Source organism: Parus major, chromosome 5 (assembly GCF_001522545.3).
Source record: "Parus major isolate Abel chromosome 5, Parus_major1.1, whole genome shotgun sequence".
In the NCBI taxonomy this organism is placed as follows: domain Eukaryota; kingdom Metazoa; phylum Chordata; class Aves; order Passeriformes; family Paridae; genus Parus; species Parus major.
The window spans coordinates 59,637,834-59,653,544 of record NC_031774.1 but is presented as its reverse complement, the minus strand read 5'-3'; the positions used below and the strand labels follow the sequence as shown (position 1 = coordinate 59,653,544).

At 54.0% G+C, this 15,711-nt stretch overlaps 1 long non-coding RNA gene across 1 annotated transcript; it reads left to right on the top strand.

Moving 5' to 3' along the window:
• LOC109022679 lies at positions 1-4,095 on the top strand. The gene is made up of 3 exons (XR_004498050.1): positions 1-542; positions 735-994; positions 3,626-4,095. It is a non-coding gene; the product is annotated as an uncharacterized LOC109022679 (long non-coding RNA).
• Positions 4,096-15,711: the final 11,616 nt, after the last annotated feature.

Here is a 15,711-nt window from a genome sequence, read left to right as displayed (position 1 = left end):
TTCCTGATCCATCCCTTTCCCGATCCATCCCTTTCCCCATCCATCCCTTTCCCAACCCATCTCTTCTCTCCCAATCCATCCCTTCTCTCCCGACCCGTCCCTTTCCTGATCCATCCCTTTCCCGATCCATCCTCTTGTCAGCGCCTTGGGCAGCGATCACTGGAGCCAAATCCCCTCTTCCTGGGATCTGAGCTTTCCCTGGAGTTTTCCTCCTGTTTTCTTCAGCAGGAGAGGCACCAACAAACCCTGCCAGGAGCTGCTGGCCCCAGGGAAGAGTTGGGATGCTCCTCTGGAATTCTGCAGCCAGGACTGAAACTCCATCCACCATGGGGTGGTGTAGTGAGACCTCGCTGGGAGGGAGCCCCTCGGCAGGAACACCATCAGGAAACCTTTGGAATCCCTATTTTCCCAAGATTTCCTCCTTGAAATCCCTCCTGCAATGCCTCGTTTGTCTCCTGCACGCCCAGGAAAGGGAGAAGCCGGGTGGAGCCTGGAGAAATCGGGGCTGGATCTGGCTGCGGGTCAGGGTGGGGAATGTGCAGGTGGGGCTCCGGGACATCGCTCTTTGCTTTTGTTTAGGATAATTAGGAGTTTAGCATAATTAGCACTAATGGTTAATGCTCCTCACGCTGCTCCAGCCTGGCTGCGCTTAAATAGAATTTATTTTTATTTTTAAAAAATATTTTTAAAAGAGTTTTGGAGCACATTTCTTAAAGGGCTGCTCCAACTTCCAGGGAGTTGTGGAAGAGGGGAGGCCAGAGGAAGAGAAAGGAACCATCCGACCACGTGGTGGCAACGTGGAGATGCTACAGAAGGATTGCTGTGCTTCCCTGAAGGAATTTTCACTTCACAGGAGACACCTGAAGTTAATTCGTGGCTTTAAAGAGGACGTTAAAAGCAGGAAATGTAAATATTTTCGGCTGTGTCACCTGAGCCTGTGGATGCCCTCAGTGGCGTGGAGCAAACAAATGGAAAAAGCAGGATTGATGGATTGGTGAGACTTTTCTGAACGAGAGGATGTCAGGAAATGAATAATTAAGGCTGAGCCAGAGGAAGGGCAGTGGGATGGGGTTTGGAACAGGGAAATCTCCAGCTCCTGCACTGGGTTTTCCACAGATGGATTTATTTTGTGAGGATTGAGATCATCACTTGGATTTCCAGGCCTGGCAGTGAAGAGTGAGACATTGGGAGGCTGAGGAGAGGCTCCCCACAATGACAGGAGAGGACAGCCAGGTGGGATTCGGGCTCTGCTCCCGGAGAACCAGGACAGGATGAGAGGAAACAGCTTTAAGTCATGCCAGGGGAGGTTCAGGTTGGACATCAGGAAGAGTTTCTTCATGGAAAGGATGGTGAAGTGTTGGAACTGCCCAGGGAGGTGGTGGAGTCCCCATCCCTGGAGGGATTTAAAAGCCTTGTGGATGTGGCACTTGGGGACAGAGGTCAGTGGTGGCTCTGGCAGTGCTGGGGGAGCGGTTTGGTCTTAGAGGGCTTTTCCAAGCTCAGCAGTTCCAGGATTCTATGGAAGCTCTCCTGAGCACGCTGTCATCCATGGGTGTATCCTCAAAACCTGCTGGGATTTCCCTTGCCCAGCTCTGTCCTGCTCCTTCTGACTCTTCCCACCGCCGATCGTGCTGGGCCAGGAGGAGGGAGCCAGGGGAGAAGGGAGCCTGGGAAGGCAGCAGGCTGCTGCTGCTGGCTCTGGGGGGCAGGAGATGGGAGAATTCCAGGGCAGGAGCAGCGTTTTGGCTGCTCCAGGGAGAGCTGGGCTGCTCTGCCAGGGCTCCTCGCTGGAATTCTGTGGCTCGCAGCGCTTGGAAAGGAAGGAAGGCTCCGGAATGGGCAGGTGGTGAGCAGAGCCCAATCCTGCCCTGGGGCTCTGCCTGTGCTGCAGCTGCAGACCTCTGGGTTCCCTGCCCTGTGAATGAACATAAAAAACCAGTTTTCTCTTCAGGGCAGCACATCAGGGATTTTTCCCCTCCGTTTGCCGCGGTGCCGGGAGCCAAATCCTCCGTGCGTGTCCCAGTGGGATCCACGCCGGAGCTGCCAGCAGGGCTGGGCTTCTCTGCTCCATGTCCTGGGGGCCACAAAGACCTGGTGCCACCTGGCCTGTGCCACCTGTGATCCAGGGGAATGTGCCCACCTTGGAGCTGGAGCTGCTGGAAATGCCTGCGTGGGTCAGACTGGCAAATAAATGGAATGTGGGAGCACAGGGAATAATCCTGCCCTGGAAGGAGGATATGGGATGGCAGCCTTGGTACTTAATACTGGTGTTCAGCCTGGAGAGGGGAAGGATCCAGGGAGGCCTTAAAATCCTTCCAGTGCCTGAAGGGGTCCCAAGAGAGCTGGAGATGGACTTGGGACGAGGCATGGAGGGAAAGGACAAGGGAAAAGGACTTTAAGCTGGAGAAGGGAAGATGTAGGTTGGATATTGGGAAGGAATTCCTGGCTGGGAGGGAGGTGAGGCCCTGGCACAGGTGCCCAGAGCAGCTGTGGCTGCCCCTGGATCCCTGGGAGTGCCCAAGGCCAGGCTGGACAGGGCTTGGATCATCCTGGGACAGTGGGAAGTGTCCCTGGTGCAGGGGTGGCACTGGAGGTTCTTTAATGTCCCTTCCAATCCCAAAAGTTCTGTGACTCTGTGAAAACCCTCATTGCTGAGCTTTGAGATAAAACTTTCTCCATAATGCCCCAGTAACTGGGAACAGGCAGAACAATGTCACAAACCAGTTTAGCCCCAATTCCCATAACAAACAGGAGGACATGGAGCTGGACTCGGTGATCCTTGTGGGTCCCTTCCAACTCAGGACACTCCCTAACTCTCTTCTGTGACTGTGACAATTTTAGGAGGTCTTGCCAGAGCCCCACGAGCTGCAGGAGGAGCTGCTGGTCCCTGCACACAGAGCAGCTCCAGCATGGAGCTGTTTCCAGATCCTGCTCCATCCAGGAGCAACTGAGGCAGAGATGCAGGATCCTGTTTTGGAGATTTCCCACCTCTGCTATCATTAACCCTCCACTGGCCTCTGAGTTATTTTCCCAGCTGGGCTGATTAAAATTCCCTGTCCCTTCAGCCTCTTGGCCAGCTCCTCAATCCCTTCAATCCCAACTTATATTTCTATTTATCAGGCCTTTCCCCTGGATATTTTTTTTGCCTGGCTGGCTTTGCAGAAGTGGTTTATTTACAAATCTGCCCAGAAATGGCTCCGAGTGACGCGAGTGTTGGTTGAAGGAAAGCTGATTTTTGACGAAGTCAGCACGAGAACGGGAACAGATGGGGGACGTTGATGAATTTGATTTTGCTAAATGTTGTCCTCCTGCAAATCAGCCTGCTTTTCCCTATTAGCATAAGAAGCAGCAAAAAAAAGGATTTAATTTCTCTAAACATTTCCCCTTAATGATCTACCTCTCCAGCTTAGAGATATATGTGGCTGCTTATCAGCAGAGCAGCTGATTTCCTTCCACCGAGAATTGACTGCGATTTCGAGGTGATTTCTGGCACTTCTCCCTCCCTGGGGTGAGAGCTGTGCTTGGGTGAGGTGTTGCTGTTTTGAAGTGGTATCAGTTTATATGTATTTAGTTGATTTAACTGAGTGGTTTTAATTTTTTTAAGATTTTATTTTTATTTTTGAAGGCCCATTCTGGAGGTGCTGCCGTCCCCAAGTGTCACAGGTGAGCTCTGTGCCTGTATCCAGCATCCACAGAGCTGCATCCCCGTGGTCCTTGGATGCAGGAGGAGGTGGGAGAAGCCCACAGGTAAATAATTTCCCAAGCTTTGGGCTGGAATCAGCACACAGAAGGATTGGGCATTGAGTGCTGCAGCACTCACAACGTGCTGGTTCCATCCTCTGCCAAGAGCCTGCAGGAAAACCTGGCACAATTCCACACAGGCCCCAGGGGCTGCCCCTGCTCTGTTTTTCCCTCAGTACCTTCCCACAGAGCTGGTAAATCCCAGAGAATCTTCCTCCAGCCTTCCTCCATCCTGGAGTGTGGCAGAGCCACTGTCCCCCCTCACACCCCCTGTGTGACCACCCAGGAAAGCTCAGCTATCCTGAAATGTTAAAAGCACTGAAGGTTGGAGCCCTCCCCACCCTCCCAGCCAGGAATTCCCAATTCCCAGTATCCCATCCATCCCTGCCCTCTGGCACTGGGAGCCATTCCCTGGGTCCTGTCCTCCATCCCTTGTCCCCAGTCCCTCTCCAGCTCTCCTGGAGCCCCTTCAGGCCCTGCAAGGGGCTCTGAGGTGTCCCTGGATCCTTCTCCTCTCCAGGTGAACATTCCCAGCTCTCCCAGCCTGGCTTCAGCCCTTGGAGCAGCTCTGTGGCTTCTCCAGGACTCGTTTTTATGTTGGGACCCCCAGATCTGCCTTTCCTCTCAATGGAATTGCTAAAAGCTCTAAGCCTTGATTTTTATTCTCCTTTTTCTCTCTTCTCCCGAAGCTGCACAGCTCTGATGGATTCATCCCATCAGTCACACCAGCTTTAGCCTTATCCATTGGCTTGGAATCTCTGTCATCCCCTGCTTCCATTGGGTGCTGCAGCATCTCCCTCTGGATTAGCCTGTCCGAGCCCAGCCACAAATGGAGCCCCAAGAAAAGCTGCTGGAGCCAGCTCCCTGCTGGGAACTTTAATTTCTTATCAGTTTCTTCCTAACATCCAGTTAAATCCATCTTCCTTTGGCTTAAGGATGTTGTCCCTTGTCCTGGCACTGCAGGCCCCTGCCCAAAGTTCCTCTCCAGCCCTCACAGCCCCCTCCAGGAGAGATGAAATCCAACTTTTTGGGTTTTGTTTCTTCAGCTTTACCCACGTGGGCTGGTGGCACTGACCTTCTCCAAAGTTCTGTGTTCCTGCCATTTGTCCTCTGCCTTGCTCAAACCCTTCTGGAGAGCATCCTGCTGTCCCACAGAGACACAGGGAATGGTTTCCCACTGCCAGAGGGCTGGGATGGACGGGAAATTGGGAAGGAATTCCTGGCTGGGATGGAATTCCCAGAGAAGCTGTGGCTGTCCCTGGATCCCTGGGAGTGTTCCAGGCCAGGTTGGACAGGGTTTGGAGCAGCCTGGGACAGTGGGAGGTGTCCCTGCCATGGCAGGGGTGGAATTGGATGGGATTTAAGGTCCTTCCAACCCAAACCACTCCAGGATCCTGTGATTTGTGAAACAATACATTGAAACCTGCAGGTAAAGAGAGAAATGGGAGCCATTTCTTCCATGTGCCAATAAATCCCTGGGAGACAGATCCACCTGGCTGGATCAGGGAGCACTCAAGCACAGCTTCCCTTGGCTCCCTGTCAGGATGCTCCAGAGCAAAGCCAGCCTGCAAGATTAAAGGTTCACTTAACGATTGCACAGATGTCTCGGACATCCGAGATGCCTCATCCAAGCTGTGGCTTCGGAACTTCCCAGTGACAACTGGAAAAGGGGAGATCATCTTTCCTCTCCCACCCAGTGCCAGATTTAGTCACTTGAGCTGTAAATCTCCCTTAACCTGGAGCTCTGGCAGCCAGGGAAGGCTGGCGGTGCCGAGGTCGTGTCGCGGATCCCGATGATCCCCGTCCCTCCAGGGGGAAACGAGGCAGTTGTGCTGCTGTGGGATGAATGAATCCCATGAAATGATGATGTTTGAACCCCGAGTTCTGCGCCACAGCCTTATCCTGTGGGAGATAAATGGGAACAGCAACGAGCTCGTCCTTCTAACGGGGGAACCCCAACCACGGCTTCAGCGTGTGCTCTGTGCTCACAGACAGCTCCACACCGGCTTTTCTCCCTCAATCACCTCATTCTATCAGATTTTCCAGATGAAAAATCCCTTTTTACGAGCCCCTCCCCTTAAGACTGAAACACAGAGTTGAATTATCTCCCCTATATTTATTTATTTCGACGCCACGCTCTCGCAGCCCTTCCGTGGAGCTGCTCCCCTCCCCGGGAGGCTGGAAGGAGAAGATTCCAGAGGATGTGACTCATTTGTGGAGCTGAGCTTTGCTGGGAGCATCAGCGCTATCCGAGGAGCCGGGATCGCTCCCGGCTGCTCGCGCAGAGCCCGGAGTGTGGCTGCATGCTGAATTATTGATAAGGGAATAATAGCAGCTGGAGATAATCTCTCCCACGGAATATAGGGAATAAATCTTCTCTGCTGTACAGGGAGTTAAGTCTTCCAGTGAGAAGGTGGGGAATAATGGTGGCAGGAGGTTTTTCTCGAGTGAAGAGCGTGGAAGGAGCCCCTGGGAGCTGCGTGCAGCACTGCAGGGAGGGGATCTGGCTCTGAGAGGGGGGTTTCACCCACAGACCTTGGTTTGGGAGCTTCTGCTTCACTGAGAGCTGTGGGTCCTCCAGGAGAAACAGGTCAGGGAAACTGGGAATGAAACAGGCATCCCAGTAGCTGCCAGGGCAGGAGGAGAGGAGTGGATCACATCAGATGCAGAGGATCATTCTTGGTGTTACCTGCTCCATGGCAGGGGCAGCTCCTGGGCCTGTCCCCACTCCAGGACACAACTCCTGGGCCTGTCCCCACTCCAGGACACAACTCCTGGGCCTGTCCCCACTCCAGGATACAGCTCCTGTCCCCACTCCAGGTCACAGCTCCTGTCCCCCTCCAGGTCACAGCTCCTGTCCCTCTCCAGGTCACAGCTCCTGTCCCTGTCCCCACTCCAGGATACAGCTCCTGTCCCCACTCCAGGACACAGCTCCTGTCCCTCCTCCAGGACACAGCTCCTGTCCCTCCTCCAGGACACAGCTCCTGTCCCTCTCCAGGACACAGCTCCTGTCCCCACTCCAGGACACAGCTCCTGTCCCCACTCCAGGATACAGCTCCTGTCCCTGTCCCCTCTCCAGGACACAGCTCCTGTCCCCACTCCAGGACACAGCTCCTGTCCCCACTCCAGGACACAGCTCCTGTCCCTCTCCAGGACACAGCTCCTGTCCCTGTCCCCACTCCAGGTCACAGCTCCTGGGTTGGGAGCAGGCACCAGCCATGGGCATGAGGGAGGATGGGTGCACTGGGATGGGGAAGAGGCACAGCAGGGTCAGTGCCTGCTCCAGTGAGTCTGTTTCCAGCTTTTCCATGCCAGAAAGTTTTGTCCTGACAGCACCTCCTGGTTCTCCTTGAATTCCATCCATTGCCTGTGCCGAGGGCACTGAGGGTGGCACAGGATGCTCAGAGCACAGCTGGGACACCTGGGCAGTGTTGGGTTATTTACAGTCAAATACTCCAAATTAAATTAAAGTGGCAGCCAGAGCCCAGCCAGAGTGTCTGACCCCCTTCAGGAGGGTTGCAGTGGGGCTGCAGTGATCCCTCAGGGGGAGAACCCAGCAGCCAGGCTGTGCTCTGCCCTGGAGCTCCGTGTGGAGATGGGGACGTGGATGGAGCCTCCTCAAATCCCAGCCTTCGCTTTCCTCTCCGCTGTTGAACATGAAGAACACAACCCTGGGGTTAGGGGGGATAAATCCCTCTGCAGAGCAGATGGCTGAGCAGGGCTGGCTCTGCAGGAACCATCAGCTTGGTACAAATCACATCTTGGGGACAGATGGTCCTTGCTCCAACGGGGGCTGCCCAGCCTTGCCCCACCTGTTTCCTACAAACAGATTCCCCTGCACATCCGTGATCCTCACGGCAGATCTGGAGCACCACGGCTCCGGTGACAGAGCCTCAGGGCATTTCTCTCATCCTTCACGGGGTGTTGAGGGATTTCCCTCTCTCCTTGCCATGCTCAGTGAACCACCTTGGGAGGAAAACTCATCACAAGCAGTGGGTGTTCTTCCATGATTTAATTTGGAAGCAAAACCATCGCCCTGCACTGCAGGGATGGTCCCCCAGCAGCACAGCTCTGCTCTGGCACCACACATCTGGATTTCAAACAGCTGAAGAAGCCCCTCAGATGGGTCAGTGGACACCTCTGGCATCCTTCTGGGCAGAGCAGAGTTGACATTTCAGTTAAATCCTGGTGAGATGAGCCCCAGCAGCAGCACAGAGGGAAGGGCTGTGATGTCCCGTGGGAGGGCAGGGGACAATTCCCTCCTCCCCATTTTCTGTGGGGCTGGGGGGCACAGCCAGTGCTGGGGCCACCAAACACCTCCCTCTGCCATGGAAGGGCAGTGCAAGGAATTCTTCCCTGTGAGGAAAGAATGGTGCCCAGAGCAGCTGTGGCTGCCCCTGGATCCCTGGAAATGCCCAAGGCCAGGTTGGAGGGGGCCTGGAGCAGCCTGGGATGGTGGAGGGTGTCCCTGCCGTGGGATGAGATGATTTTTAAGATCCCTTCCATGATTCCTGCTGCAGACCTTCACACTGGGGTCTGACAGGGCCCCTCCAGCTCTGCTGCCAGCTCTGTGTTTGCCCACATCTCTGTCTGGGTGTGTTTTGGGCACAGCTTTGGTGGTGTGTGGCTGGAAGGGGCGCTGGGGAAGTTTCCCACTCCCAGAGATGTCATTTCAGGGGTTGTGGTTTGGCTGAGCCACATCTGGACTGTATTTCTGGGAATCTGTAGAGCTGAGCTCTGTGTTCTCACTCAATTACAGTGGGACACTTGTCAGCAATTTCTTGTTTTTATTTCCTGCGACTTTCCAAACTTGGCTGTTTAAAAAAAAAAATTAAAAAAAATAAGCATGAGGAAAAGAAAAAAGAACCAAACCCACAAACAACAAAAACCCCAAAGCACATGACACGGGTTGGAAGTGCACCAGGAACAGACTTTTTCTGGGCAGGAATGATTCCATTTCTGCTGGAGCAGCGTGTGCAGGGAGAAGCTGCCCAGAGAGCTCCTCAATGATCCTGTCAGCATTCCATGGAATCACGGAGAGGTTTGGATTGGAAGGGATCTTAAAAACCACCTCATTCCACCTTCCACGAGACCAGGTGTCTCCAAGCTCCATCCAGCGTAGCCTGGAACATTTCCAGAGATGTTTAAGAGGCGAGATTCCCTCAATAATTAACTTTTGGTCAGCCCTGAGGTGATCAAGGTGTTGGACTCGATAATTGTGCCAGGTTCCTTCCAGCTGAAATATTCCAGTCCATTCCTGCTGTGGATGAGAGATGCTCAGTGCCCTTCTTTGGGCAAAATCCAGGAGCACCTTCAGACCCTCCAGAGCAAAAGTAACCCCAGAGTGATGCAAAATCCACCCCCAATACCCTGATCCCTGCATCCCCCTCCTGCTGTGGGCACTGGAGATGGAACAATCCCAAAATGAAGGACTTCTTCCAGTAATTGCTGCCTGAAAACACATAATTAATTCTGATAGATGGAGATGGGAACTTTAAATTGATTTAATGGCAGGTGGGAAAGAAGAATGCCCAAGGGTTGCCAATTTCTGCAGTTTCACCTCCCTGATAGATGTAGGAGCATTGGAATAATCACATTTGTCATTAGCACTGCCAGTGCCAATCCATTAAACCAGACTAGTGCTGAATTGATTGGTTTTAAAATTTATTTTATTTATCGCGCCAAAGCCGTCACGCTCGGAAATTTCCTTGCTTTGGAAAGAAAGCGGAAAATCATGGAATCCTTAGGGCTGGGAGAGACCTTTGAGTCCATGATGAACCAGCAGGGGTTGCCTCATGATGATCTCATCAACACCTTTCCCAACAAGAGCTCTGCTTGTAGGGCACGGTGTTCCCAGACCTCGTGGATGTCAGAGCAGGGATTGTCCCTGCTGGGCCTCAATTCCCCCAAAATTCCACACCTGGTGTTGGAACGAGCTCTGCAGAGCCACCGAGCCTGGCTCTTGACAGCTCATTTGTTTTGTCTCTTGGATCCAGCCCCGTTTATCAATGGAAGATCAGGAAATCCCTCCTGGCCCGGAATCCTTGGCAGCCCGGGCAGCTCCCAGCCTCCCTCCCATGGCTTGGCTTCACTGCAGTCCCTCCTTCACCGGGAAGCTCTTGTCCAGTTGGTGCTGGAGCCAAAACATCCGTGTTCTCTGATTTCCAGGGCTTTTCCCTGGAAGTGCCTCCTGCTGGGACCTCTCACTTCTCCTCTGTGTTTGCTCGGGGATGAGCGGCCCCAGGGCACACCTGGATCCATCATCCTGCTCCTCAGGAAGCCTCTCAGGAGAGCAAGGAACCAAAAATGTTTCCCAGCCCCTCCGAGCAGCTGCTGGGAGCATTTGGGAAGGCAGATGAGAGCAGACCTTGCTGGGAAGGAAACTGCTGCTGGGATGAGGTCCAGGAATTTTCCTCCAGGTGATGCTGCTCAAGGTCACCTTGGGCTGGTGGAAGCCACTGGAGCTGTTTCATCTGGAGCAAAGGAGGCTCAGGGGGACCTTTCCACCCTCCACAGCTCCTTGGCAGAAGGGAGGAGCAAGGTCAGGCTCTGCTCCCAGGGAACAGGGACAGGACAGGAGGAAAAAGTCTTAAGCTACACCAGGCAAGGTTGAGATTGGATATTGGGAAAAATTTCTTCATGGAAAGGGTTGTCCAGCCCCGGCCCGGCTGCCCAGGGCAGTGGTGGAGTCCCTGGAGGGATTTAAAAGCCGTGGGGATGTGGCACTTGGGGACAGGGGACACTCTTGGCAGTGCAGGGGGATGGTGGGACTCAACAATCTTCAGGTGCTTTCCCAACCTAAAGAATTCCACAATTCCATGAGAGTCTGTGTCCTGCCAGCTGCTGGGCACTAATGGCTGCTGCTCTCCCTTCCTCTTGGGACAGCTACAAATCAGCACATCCCAACCTCATCCCCAAACTTTTCGTGTTCCCTGGAGCACCATCACCAACAGAACCCCCTGTCCAAGGCTGGGCTCTGCCAGGAGCTCATCCTGCTTTTCCCAGCCTCTCCACTCTGTGCCGTGGCCATTCCCAAACCACAGGTGCTCCCTGCTCCCTCATCCCTGCTCCAGCCTGGGGAGAGGCGTCTGCACAGGCAGATCCAGCCTCTCCTGCAGTATTTATCACACAGGAAGGTTCACCATCTGTTGCCTCCTCTGATGCTCCCCAGGACCTCAGCTCTCAGCTGCTTTTCCAGGTTTTCCTGTGGAACTCTGAGGCTGGGGCTGTGCTGAGCTTGGTGCCCTTGCAGGGCCTGAAGGGGCTCCAGGAGAGCTGGAGAGGGACTGGGGACAAGGGATGGAGGGACAGGACACAGGGAATGGCTTCAAATTGGAAAAGGGGAGATTTAGGAGGGATATTGGGAAGGAATTCCTGGCTGGGAGTGTGAGGAGGGGCTGGGATGGAATTCCCAGAGCAGCTGTGGCTGCCCCTGGATCCCTGGTGTCTCCCAGAGCTGCTCTGCCTCCCAGGCCTCTCCCACAGCACATCTGATGTTGTAGCAGTGCAAAAAACATTTTGATAGGGGTAGAATTTTTTTCTGTAATTTGTTTTTTGCGTTGTTTTTTTTTCCTTCTTCACCTGCCTTACAAACACCCCCACCCAAACTCACGAGAAATTCTGGGTTTTGGAGCTGCCCATCTTGTTTTCTCCTTTCCTCTTCATGACCAGCTTGTCACTGCTCCTTTTTGGGTGAAACCCCAGCTCAGCTCCCTCCATTCATCACATCCCTGACCCTTGAGGGAGTCGGCACTTCCATCCTCCTCCTCACCTCATTAGAGCTCACCCCTTGTACTTCATCTCCCAAATTAATTTGTCCCGTGGCAGCTGCAATTCTCTTCTCCAAGGCTGAGGAAGCAGCACTTGATGGGGATCTTTTCCCTGCAGATCTTCATGAGGAAATCAAAAAAGAGCTGCCAGGTGGAGCTCCTGGAGGTTTTCCTGCGAGTCCTGCTGACCCTGAGCCCCCACCCAAATGCTCCAGCATCCCATGGGATTCTCTGGGCTTGGAGGTTGGTCTAAGAAAAGGTTTCCCACCTTTGCACATCCTCTCCAGCTCTGCAGCATCCCCCCTGGAGGAGAATTCCTGGTGGGAATGGTGGGGGTGAAGCTCTGCTGGTGTCACAGCTTTGTATCCAGCTGGCTGAACACTCAGAGTTGTGTTTGTCCCCGTCACTGATGCCGTGTCTCGCGTTGTGCCCTCTCCCTCTTGCCCACTTGAGACTCTCAGACTCTTGGAGCTGCTCTGAAATGCAAATTTCCCTCTGAGTCCTGATCCTGGGGTCTGAGTCACGGCATAATCCACGGCCCCAGGGCTGAGGGCTTCAAATGCAGCCCAGGAGAAGTCAGGGAGTCATGGAATGGGGAGAGGAAAGCGCGTCTGGGAATGTCACAGCCTGCTCTGAGCTGACAGACCACGGCCATGAGCTGTGTGTGACACATCACAAACTCCCAGGTTTCCTACAAAGGACAAGGAATTGTTGGGATGAGTCCTTGGCTGCTCCAAGGGCTGGAGCCCCTCTGCTCTGGAGCCAGGCTGGGAGAGCTGGGAATGCTCACCTGGAGAGGAGAAGGATTCAGGGAGAGCTCAGAGCTCCTTGCAGGGCCTGAAGGGGCTCCAGGAGAGCTGGAGAGGGACTGGGGACAAGGGATGGAGGGACAGGACACAGGGAATGGCTTCAAAATGGAAAAGAGGAGATTTAGGAGGGAAAATGGGAAGGAATTCCAGGCTGGGAGTGTGGAGAGGGGCTGGGATGGAATTCCCAGATTTGCTGTGGCTGCCCCTGGATCCCTGGCAGTGCCCTAGGCCGGGTTGGACATTGGGGCTGGGGCAGCCTGGGACAGTGGGAGGTGTCCCTGCCATGGCAGGGGTGGCACTGGGTGGTCTTCAAGGTCCTTCCATCCCTGGCAGAGCTCTGTGTCACCCCCAGGACAGCTCAGGTGCGGGAGGAAAGAGCTCTGGCCCCACAAATTTCCTCCTTCCACAGCCAGGGTCACCTTGGGGCTGGCAGCAAGCAGCAGCCAGGCTGTAAATCACTGCTCACGCTGCTCTGGGGCTGTTCCCACATTTTGGGTTCATCCACAGTGAGTCAGAGCAGCCCCAGATGGCATCATTCCCTGTGGAATTACAAGGGCAGGGATCACAGGAGCTGGAAGGAGTCACCTTCTGCCTGGGGGGGCTGCAGCTCTGGGGGATGTGGGGTGTCCCACATGGAAACCAGGCATGGCTTTGCTGGAAGAGCTTTGCTCCCAAGGAACCAAGTGAGATGGAGAGGTGACTTTATAAAAAAAAATATAGGGGGAGGAAAGGATAATCTGGGTGCTGAAGAGATCATGAAAATAACAGATATTTATTTCTTTGCCTCCTTGTCCTCCCACATGTGGGGATGGGGAGGTCCCATGGGCCTGGACAGTGTTTGCTTGGAGAAAGAGGAGAGGATGGTAAGGGCAGGAGCACAAGGAGGGGAGATCCTACTCCAGGCTCCCGAGGGATTCCCTAAATTCCCTAAATTCCTAAAATGAGCACGTGAAGATGATTTGGGCTGAAGTTTTCAGTGATTTCAGTGATTTTCAGTGACATTTGTCAGTTCCCAGGAGCTGTGGGACTGGCAAGGCTCCCCCCACCCAACCCTGGCGTATCTGCAGGAGGGACTGGGGTCCCTTTAAACCCTTGTTGGTATCATCTGAGTTCTCTGTGGAGCCCAGCCAGGGGAGCAGACACAAGCCAGCCTGGAAACAAGACACAGCAAGTCTCACAGCAGAGTCCTGAGAATTCTCTGATCTGTATCAGGACAGGAATTCTGGAGGAGAGCAGAGTACAGCTGCACTGGGCCGGGGTCATAGAATGGTGGAATTATGGAATGTGGAGTATCCTCACCTGGAAATGCCCACAGGGATCATCCAGGGCAGCTCCAGGCCCTGCACAGACACCAAAACAATCCCAGCCTGGGCATCCCTGGGAGAAGTGTCCAAACCCTCCTGGAGCTCCTGGAGCCTCGGGAATGTCACCATTCCCTGGGGACCCTGGGCAGTGCCAGCAGCCTCTGGGGGCAGAACATTTTCCATTGGAGTGGTGAGAGCCTCTCCTGAGTGCTGAGATGCTCTGCTGGAGCAAAGGTTGTCCCGGCTTTAGGAGAAGAGACATAAAGATGGGAATGTGGGGGATTTCCGTGGTGTTGCATGAGAAAGCCCAGAGGAGGCAGAGCTGGAATCTCATTTGAGGCTTTGCTTTTTTCCCCACTCTGATTTTAGTTGTTGTTTATCTGCAGCATCAAATTCTGCCCTTATCTCTTGTTTGTTCCTCTCTTTCCAAGGCTCTGAGAGCACCAGATGAGGCAGAACCATCCTGGGGTCAGGTGAGGGGACCTTTGGTTCATCCTGGGATGGGGAGCCCTGAGAGCCCAGCCAGGAGGATGTGTTTGTGCACTGGGTGTCCTCTCTAAACTTCTTAATAAAATTCACAAACCCATCAAGATCAATCCCTGTGCCAGCTTGGCTCATCAATACTTCAGTGCTCGTCTCCTGCAGTCTCTTTGAAGGGATTATTTTAATATGCACCTCAGACGTGGATAATGAGGGGTCAGGCGGATGCTTTTGTGTGCTCAGAATGTGTCTGCAGCCGGGCTGCTCCCTCACCCCTCCTGCTGGGGCTGCCACAAGATTCCTCTGGAGCTTCCCGGATCCCAGACTCCCGGGGTGCATCCGACCTCGTGCTGTGCCCGCTGCTGGGGCTGGGGAAAAGCCAGGATGACAAATCTGTCCCGTGGCTGTGGGGCCGGAGGAGCCCCCAAACTGTCTCTCCCATTATTCAATGGATGAACTTTCCCATTTCATCCCAAAATTTCGGCTGTGGGATGTTGCTTCGGCTCTGCTGGGTGGCAGTGGGTATTTGATTGTGTTGATGTTTTTGGAAGCCTCCTGTGTTGAGAAGATCCCTCATCCTCTTTTTCCAAGGAGGATTTTCCCATCCCGCTGCTGAGCCGGAGCTCACCCCGTGCCAGGACAGGCACGGAGCGAGCAGAGCCCTTCTCCCAGCGCTGACGGATTTTGGGATGGGGTCATGGCAGCGAGGCCTCTGGGAGAGCTGGACTTACAGGAATGCTGGCTGTGGGCTCCAGGGGGGCTGGGATGGAGGCCACAGGCCACAGTGAGTTGCTGTTTTCCTTCTTTCCATGACAAGTGGGAGGGCTGGCGCTTGGCTTTGTTTGTTTTTCTCATCCTTGTTTGCAAACTCATTTACTGTAATAACAGCCCTGCTGGGCTTTTAGAGGACAGGTTTCCACTGCTTGGGAAAGGAGATTCAGGGGATCAGGATCCCTGAATAAGAATAACCCTCTGCTATTTTAAATATTTTTCTCTCACAGACATCCTCTCTCCAGCCTTGCCTGCTCACCATGGAGGAGCTTGGGCAGCCTTGGCTGCAGGAGATGCCCCAAGGGTTGGAGAACTGGGAGAGTTTTCCCCAGGCTGGGAGAGCTGGGAATGTTCACCTGGAGAAGAGGAGACTCCAGAGAGAGCTCAGAGCCCCTTGCAGGGCCTGAAGGGGCTCCAGGAGAGCTGGAGATGGACTCTTCACCAGGAGCTGTCATGATAAGATAATTGGGAATGGGTTCAAACTGAAAGATGAGAAATTTATCTTGGATATGTGGAAAAAATTCGTGTCTGTGAGGGTGGGGAGGCCCTGGCACAGGGTGCCCAGAGAAGCTGTGGCTGCTCCTGGATCCTTGGAGGTGTCCAAGGCCAGGCTGGATGGGGCTTGGATCAGCCTGGGATAGTGGAAGTGTCCCTGCCATGGCAGGGGTGGGGCTGGATGAACTTTCAGCTCCCTTCCAACCCAAACCATTCCATGAGTGTGATTTTGTGGAAGTGGTGATGTCACTGCCCTACCACGATTCGGGAAAAGCTCATTGGGAGCTGCTCCATCATTCCATTGGGAAGGGTGACCCAGTGCTGAGGCGTGGGAGTCACAGG